Genomic DNA, 8245 nt, shown 5'->3' with positions numbered 1-8245 from the left:
TGCCAAACACAATTATAAAGGATCGTTGTAGTTTTTTATCTCGACGTGTTTTTTGCTCTGTTAAATGTAATATATGTAATATTTAAAGTACTTTTAGATGAAATATAGCAAATGTCACACTGCAGAATACACTGCTTGAAATGTAAACAACCCATCTGCTAAAATCTGCTTTATCTTTTCCCCCATATTAATGGTGAATGAATTATGGCTGTTTACATGTGTGGTGCAGCTTGTGTAGCTTTTGTTGGTAAAAACTACACAAGCAAAACCACCCGAGTTCCTTATGGTTTTTCCTCAGTAATGATATTTACAGGTAGGATAGTTTGCATATGTAGTATCCTTAGCAAACATTAACTAATCCATCTTAAAATCCAGCTTATTTTGATTAGTAGCAGTAGCAGTTGCAACTTGCTAACATTCTCATTTCACTACTTCAATCAAAGTTTCCTTGAACTTTACATTGATTCATTTCCTCATTCTGCACCAGCTCAAATTAATCTCTGAAACCACTTTCTTTGTAATTCACAATAAAAAAAAAAAAGAGAAACTGACAACAACAAAAAACTGATAGCTGTGCCACCAAAAGTCAATTAGCATTTTGTAGCATTTTTTGAATCTGCCCCAATCATGCAGTTCACATAGGCCTACATTTCTCCACATGTGCAACTCATATGCAAAATTGCCATTGGCAATTAATAGGATATGCAGAGACTGAAATTTATAAAACTTGAGTCCAAGTGCATGCAGACACAAGAACAAAGTACTACTGTTGTAACCTACTGTTATCATAGTAAGAACTGCTGCCCAAGCAAAGCTTGAAGGCTAACCTTTTAAGTTTCCTGTAATGCTAAAACTCTTCTGTCAGACGAGTTTCCCAGAAGCAGACAACCCTTTTATGCATTGTCTTAGCTTTGCATCTGCCTCCACACCCAGCTTGTGAGAAGAAAACTGCAGTTAGCGCATGTTAGCGGTGCGTATTTAAAACGAAACTTAGCAATGGGGAACAGAGATGAGCCTGTGGCCAAGGACCTATACCACGAACGGCAGATCTTGAGGTTGAGTTATGAAGACATTTCCACGGTTCGACTGGGCACAGCTGAGACTGGTCACATGACACTAACATTTATTTGTATTAGCTGATTGAAAAATGGTGCTTTGTGTAAAAGACTGCGTAAAATTGCTGCGTTCACACTGTGTCGTAATTACGTAACTATTCAGACTTGTAAAAAGCAGACACGTGATCGTAGAACTCATACTCACAACATTAGACTCATAATTGATTTATCCAAAGCTACGACTTGTATCATGTGACCGCTGTACCACACGGCCACTGCAGATTTATTTTGGAGTTACAGTACAAGATTGTTGTTGTTGTTACAGTTGTTGTTTTTATTAATTAATATGTGAAACAAGACTGAAATGCATCATGGTAGTCTTGCAGTACGTTTACAGAAGGGTTGCTTTGTGAGTACACAAAGTGAAAACCCTCATGTGATTTCTTGACAGGCATTTTTTTTTTTGCTCTCCGTCCACGTCTGTTAGTTTCCTGTGTAGTTTTCAAGAGAAGAATGGTGATCTGTTTAAATGTTCATCTTATTTATGCAGCTGTTGGGGCTGAATGGACCTTTAATACCATCATAGTTTTTCCTTTCTGTCCTTCTCTACTGCTTTCGGACAACACCGAGCTGTTCTGGATGCTTCTCATGCTTTCCCAGCTGTCCAGTCACAACACCAGGGTTAACCTTTGATCCTGGTCCACCACCATGGTGAATTAACAGTGAGTTTTTCTGGAGCATGGAGCCAGACTTCAGATTCTGGCTATCCGTCAGTGATCCTGCTTGCAAAACCTACATGCTTTGTCCTTGTTACCCCAGTTCTCATGACATTAATTTAACAGTATGTGGTTTGCTTAATTAGTGCTGGGACATTTTTTTTTGGTGTCACACCTATGTGGGACGTGCTAAGTGTGGTATGTCCTCGTCTTTCTAGTACAACGCTGCTTGAGCCCCCTCACATGCAACCTTTAACATGACACATGCTTCAGAAGGCCAAAACCACCTCGGTTCAGCATGCACGTCGAATGCTGCAAACATTACCCTTGAAATTAATAATCGCTGCCTCTCATTTACCGGTCATGACCTAACCTGCTCCTCGAGCATAGGCAGAACCTCACCAAATGATCTGTGGTCTAATTACGGGCTTTCAAAGCTAATTGTGTTACATGTTTGCTGCTCAAGGGCTCTGAAGGCCTGCACTGCAAATGACATGATTTATTGCGCCACGCTTCGAGAAAGGCCAAGGAATCCTCGCGGTCCCAAACAGGTGGGAAGACGACCAACCTGCACCTCCTAAAGGGTCTCCGGACCATCAGCTCCAAGAGTCAGCTCCAGCATTCTCTGGTTAAATGTCAGCTCTGATAGTCTCAGATCATCGGTTAGGAGAAGCTTTTACAGGCACGTAACTTACAGGATATCATTACTTTGTGAAGAACAGCTGGTGTTCTTGTTAGATTGCACATGTGCCATTTAAAGACACTTGGCATTTAAAGTTTAGCATTGAGCCCTTTCCGACACCTCAGGAACACCCCTGCGAAAGGCTTTTCAAACGGCACCCAACTGTGCAAAATCCTGGAGACCTTGTGCAACTGCCTTAACTAACACTGTGGTTGCAGTCTCGTGCCTTTACGGTGAGACTTCAACATCCTTGAGGTTTGACTGAGTGGAAAATACAGCCAACCCACGCATACCTGAAACAGACGCATCTACTCCGCTTGTGAGGAGAAGTACAAGCCCTGAAAGACGGGTGTTGTAACGTAAACCCTTTATCTGTGCAGCTGGATCCCCTGGCCTTGGGAAAACGAAGCTACTAATGCGACACATGCAGGTGTTGATTAAAGAACCGCAGAGGGCTCGCGTAAAGTGCATCTCCCTTCGGCAGTATCTTTATCTGCATAATAGATATCAGGGGTGACCTGTATTGTGCAAAAGGTGCCGTCCCTTGCTCTGTGCTTGAAGGGTACAAGTGTCTGAAATGTGTTAGAAGTGTCACATCTAATGAAAGTGGGCTGCAGGGCGCAGAAAAAATGTCAGTTATTAGTGGCGCCTGTAGGCATAAATGATGCCTCAGATTTTGCGGCTTGTTGAAAAGAGGTGTGCTTCACTGTTCTAACAACTCGACTAGCGAATTTCATTCGGCGTACAACAAAATGGGCAAAATATAATCCAGCAGACTTACGTTGAAGAGATCCGCGCCACATCTAGAGACCTGAATATTGTAGAGACTTTAGAGCTAGTGGAAATAAGAGTATCCACTACATAGAAAAGGAAACGCACATAAGTTCTAGGGGAACAACACTGAACTGCTTTTAACCTGATCGCCGCATTTTTATAACGCTGTGTCATTCTGCAAAAAGACATGAACGGTCAAAAGCGTCAAAAATCTAGCGCATATGTACATAGAGTACGAATGCAAAAACACATTCTGTGTTTAGTGTAGTGTAGTGTCAAAATGTCATGTAGTTTAACCAATTTTCCCCACATACCATTAACATGCATGTAGCCTACACATTTTATTCATTATATCATATAAGGACAGTTGTATCGCCCTGACATTTTTTTTTTGACGTCATGCCCTCCTTAAAATATCAAAATGAAAAAAACAAGCTCATCATCACAGAAGCTCTGGCAACCACCCACGACACTCTAGCATTATGGTGACAGCTTTTGCACAGTCAAAGCCACTCTAAAAATATTGTTTTTATTACAATTCATGCCAAGGAACAGCATGTAGGTGGTATTCAACTTCCAGATTTCATTGAGCCAGGATCCTTCGACTTAATGCACCAAGGTCCTTTTATGGTACTGTAAACAGAGTGCTTTAAATCCAGCTGAGAAAGTGAGAGAAAAGAAATGAATGAACACAGGAAACCTCACTCTGGCAGGAAGTGGGAACGGCTGCTATGGTAACAAACTGAAAGAAGGAGCCCTGGTGGAGCTCTCGCGAATCGCTGTCTTTTGACGTCATTTCGCGCACAGAGAGAGCGAGTGAGAACAGCTGCCGAAGACATAAAATAAACAAAGGAGGCGATGAACTTTAGAGTGCTCGCTCAGAAATGCTACACGAGGGCCATGGTCCAATGTTTGGAAAGGCACTGTCTTCTCAGAAAGTATTTATGCAGCTTTGTATGCTATATTTATGTGTGTGTATATGCAAGTATTTAAAAGTGTTGTATTTAAAATATATAAAGTATTTAAAAATATATCTCCAAATCTTTTTATTTTATTTTTTGCCATATAGGCTGTACTGGAAAGGCTTATTTTACTAAATTGTCTATTGTTATGCAATTACTGGACGGTAAACAAAAAATGGCTGTAAATGTCATCTTTACCAGTGATTTTGTATGTTTGCTAGTTAAATGTACCACACTAGTGCCATAAAGAGCCCGAAAGCTATTTGCAGTCTAGATCAATGAGGAGAACCTGAGTGAAGCCTGTTCCCCGGTGACCTTCCTCTGACCTTTACCGCCTCTCAATAACCAACCGGCTCGATGAACAGTGCTGCGATCGCGATTCCTCTGGAAATTTACGCTCTAGATTCTTGTAGGCATGATTTGAATGAATAATATGAGTCAGTGGTTTCCTTTCATGCTGCAATCAAAGACATATCATCTGGGCAAAGTCTTCTGGGTACCGAAATGAGGTGTGATTTGTTGTGTTACGTGTTCGCCGATGACTGAAAGAGAAGCTGAGAGAGAGAGCGAACCAAAACACTGTCATCCAATCCATGAGACCCCTCTGTCTATATCAGTGATTATGAATGTCTGGATTTCAGCTGATGTTTATGTGTCAGCCTCACAAAAGCCCCTATCACGTTATCCGTTCCCTCCCCCTTACCCGGTTCTGTTCTGTGATAATCATACTGACAGCTTGGTTTCCCATACGGCCCTGTCTTAACACCCACCCACCCACTTCAGATCACAGAAATGCACTGATGAGGGACTAAGGACAGGTGCTGCTTGTGTGTGTGTGTGTCTGTGTGTGTGCGGGTTAAGGTTTTAGGGTGTTGAGTGACATAATAAATCATTTCTGGCTCGATGTGTGAAGAAACTGCAGCCACCTCCCACTGGGTAAACAAACTTAGCATCAAACTTGTCAAGTCATTTCAAGTTATGGTATATGCTAAGTTTGGCTTGTTTTACATTCAAGTTTAAAGTCGATATGATCGTTTAGTTTGCAAATCAATTTTACATCTGTATTTCCAAAATTAGATAGGATATTCAAGAAGAAAAATACTTAAAAAAAAAAATATATATATATATATACAAAAAAGAGAGAAATATTTGCAATTTATTATTTATTCAAAAAAATGCAATGGCCATCAATAGACAAACATGCTTTTTGGGTCCAGATGGTGTATATCTACAAAATGTATCAGCTTATGCTAACCAGCCAAACTTTGACCATTTGATCAGGGATTGACTGGATCGTAAACAGTGGGTGTTACCTACAAGAATGGAGCCAAGTGATTGGATGGGGAGGGATCGAAAAGATGAACTGGTGATGTTTTTTTCAGAAGATAAAAATTTGTTACAAATAATTGTTTCTTTAAAGGGGATCTACTATGCAAAATTCTAATTTTAAGACGCAATTGTGCCGGAATGGCCCCCCAAAAAAAAAAAAAAAAAAAAAATGCAAGGTCCGTCTAGCGTGTTTACATAGAAAATAATGGAAAATCAGCGCAGTGGAATGTAAATGCGTTCTGTGGAAATGGCCTCATACTGTTTATCCTGTTTTGTTGTTTCCGGAATATTCCGGAAGCTTTAAAGGCACAGCCCTCCTCTGGAAAGGGAGGCGGGGAGCAGCACCTCATTTGCATTCAAAGACACACACACAAAAACAGTGTGTTTTGGCTTCCACCTAAAAAGTTGCATTTTGGCATGGTATATGATCTGTGGGGTCTCTTAAGCTGAAACTTCACAGACGACACATTCTGGGGACACTTACGACTTATATTACACATTGTAAAAAGAGGCATAATAGGTCCAATTTAACATGATATAAAAAGTAAATAGTTTGAGGATTTTGAGGATATCGAAATCGCTCTGGTGTTTATGAGTACTATGAGTATCTACTAAAACAAATCAGGTGTTAAATAGATCCTTGGCATGTTCAGCTGTCAGAATACTTTCTCACCTTTGAAATGTTAGCCACACCAAACCATGGGGCGTTTAAGCCAGTGAAATCTTGTGCAATATATGTATCTATTCCCACAGTTGGCATTTTGTAGATTAGCATGCTTAGTATGCAGTGTTTCCACCTTTTCAAGATCTCTTTGTTGAGAGGAACCTTTAAAGTTCCCATATATGCTTTTTTACAAGTTCAACATTAAATTTTTGGGGTCTGCTAGTACATTTACATGATTTAAATTAAAAAAAAAACTAATTTTTATCATACTATACAACGCTGCAACACCTCTTTTCACCTACTGCTTAAAACGCTCTGTTTTAGTTCTTGTCTCTTTAAAGCCGCTTTTCCAAAAAGCCCAGTCTGTGATTGGTCAACCGCTTAGAGCTTGTGTTGGAAATGTAAAGGCCCTTACTATAATCGGGTTTCTCTCTATGCCCTCACGAGCAGGTGTAAACCGTATTATATCTATGGTAACTATAGTGTTTGTATTGTAAGTCCATTCAATGTTTTAAAAGCCTCAAAAAGAAAAAAACTGTGTTTCCTCTGCATAGTGAAATCACTTACCCAATTGTTCTTTGAAGAGGGACCAAAGCAGCCAGTAGACAGACATTATGCAAGCATGTAACATAAGTAGCTAAGTTGAGGCAGGTTTTTTTCTGTTGGAGATACTAACTCCCTTTGTGCTTTATAACGTTACAGATTGTTCACATGGAATAGTTATATTTCACACTAAAGAAAAGGTCAAATTAAAAAAAGCATGATAGGTGCTTGTTGCATCAGCTTCTGTACTGCACATAAGATTAGATATTAAATCAGACTGATATTTTTGTCACTAAATAATTTTGATGACCTACTTTCATATCCACTAGAGACTGTATATCCACCATATTTAGTCCCTCTGGGCCACAAGAAAGGCCTCTGGCATCTGAGGAACATTCGCTGGGCTTCAAAATAAACACTTCTCAGTTGGATTTAATTGTTCATGGAGGGATCATTCAAGAACCCCGAAGTGCTGTCCTCGCCTTTCTATGGGTGGGGGGGGTGGTTCAATCAATAGGGATTTTGTTAAGCGGGCTGGTGCAGAATGTGGAGAAGGTCTTTCAGACATCTGCAATCATGTGACCGACGGGGTGGGGGACACCGTGCTCCGAGACTCATGGGAGTAGGTGGGTTGCTTGGCCAAGAGGCTCTCTGTTCAATCGATCGCAAGACATCAATTGGATAGACTCAAATGAATGTGCCGTTAACCTTGGCGAACATACGCAGAAACAACCCACACACCAACACGAGAGCCCATTTATTCTAATGTGACGCAAAGATTGCAAGCATTGCGACAATTATCGTAGTCTCACTTTAAAGGGTTAGTTCACCCAAAAATGAAATGACTCACCCTCATGTTGTTCCAACCCCGTAAGACTTTCGTTCATCTTCGGAACACAAATTAAGATATTTTTGATGAAATCTGAGAGCTGGTAACTGATATCTGCCATCCCAGAAAAGTTAGTAAAGACATCGTTAAAATAGTCCATGTGACTACAGTGGCTCAACCTTAAGTTTATCAAGCGACGAGAATACTTTTTGTGCACAAAAATAACGACTTTATTCAACTATTCATTTTCTTCTGTGTGGGCCTCTGAGTGAGTTCACGTAGTGTAACAGCGCAGCACTTCTGGGTTGTACTTCAGAACGTAGGCTCACTATTGGCCGACGCTGGTGTGATGCGTGTGATGCTGGCCAATAGTGAGCCTACGTTCTGACGTACAAATACGTAAAAAGTATTCTCGTCGCTTGATAAACTTCTGGTTGAGCCACTGTAGTCACTTGGACTATTTTAAACATTGTCTTTACTAACTTTCTGGGCCGGCAAGTTTAAATTACAGAGAAGCCTATGGAGGAGTGAGACATCTCTCAGATTTAATTAAAAAAAAAATTGTGTTTCGAAGATGAACAAAAGTCTTACGGGTTGGAATAACATGAGGGTGAGTAATTACTGACAGAATTTTCATTTTTGGATGAACTAACCCTTTAACCCAGAGAAACGCATCACGTGGTTATTTATG

Source organism: Rutilus rutilus (genome assembly GCF_951802725.1).
Source record: "Rutilus rutilus genome assembly, chromosome: 8".
NCBI classification, from domain to species: Eukaryota; Metazoa; Chordata; class Actinopteri; order Cypriniformes; family Leuciscidae; genus Rutilus; species Rutilus rutilus.
The sequence above is the reverse complement of the archived record's forward strand: the minus strand, read 5'-3'. Positions refer to the sequence as shown.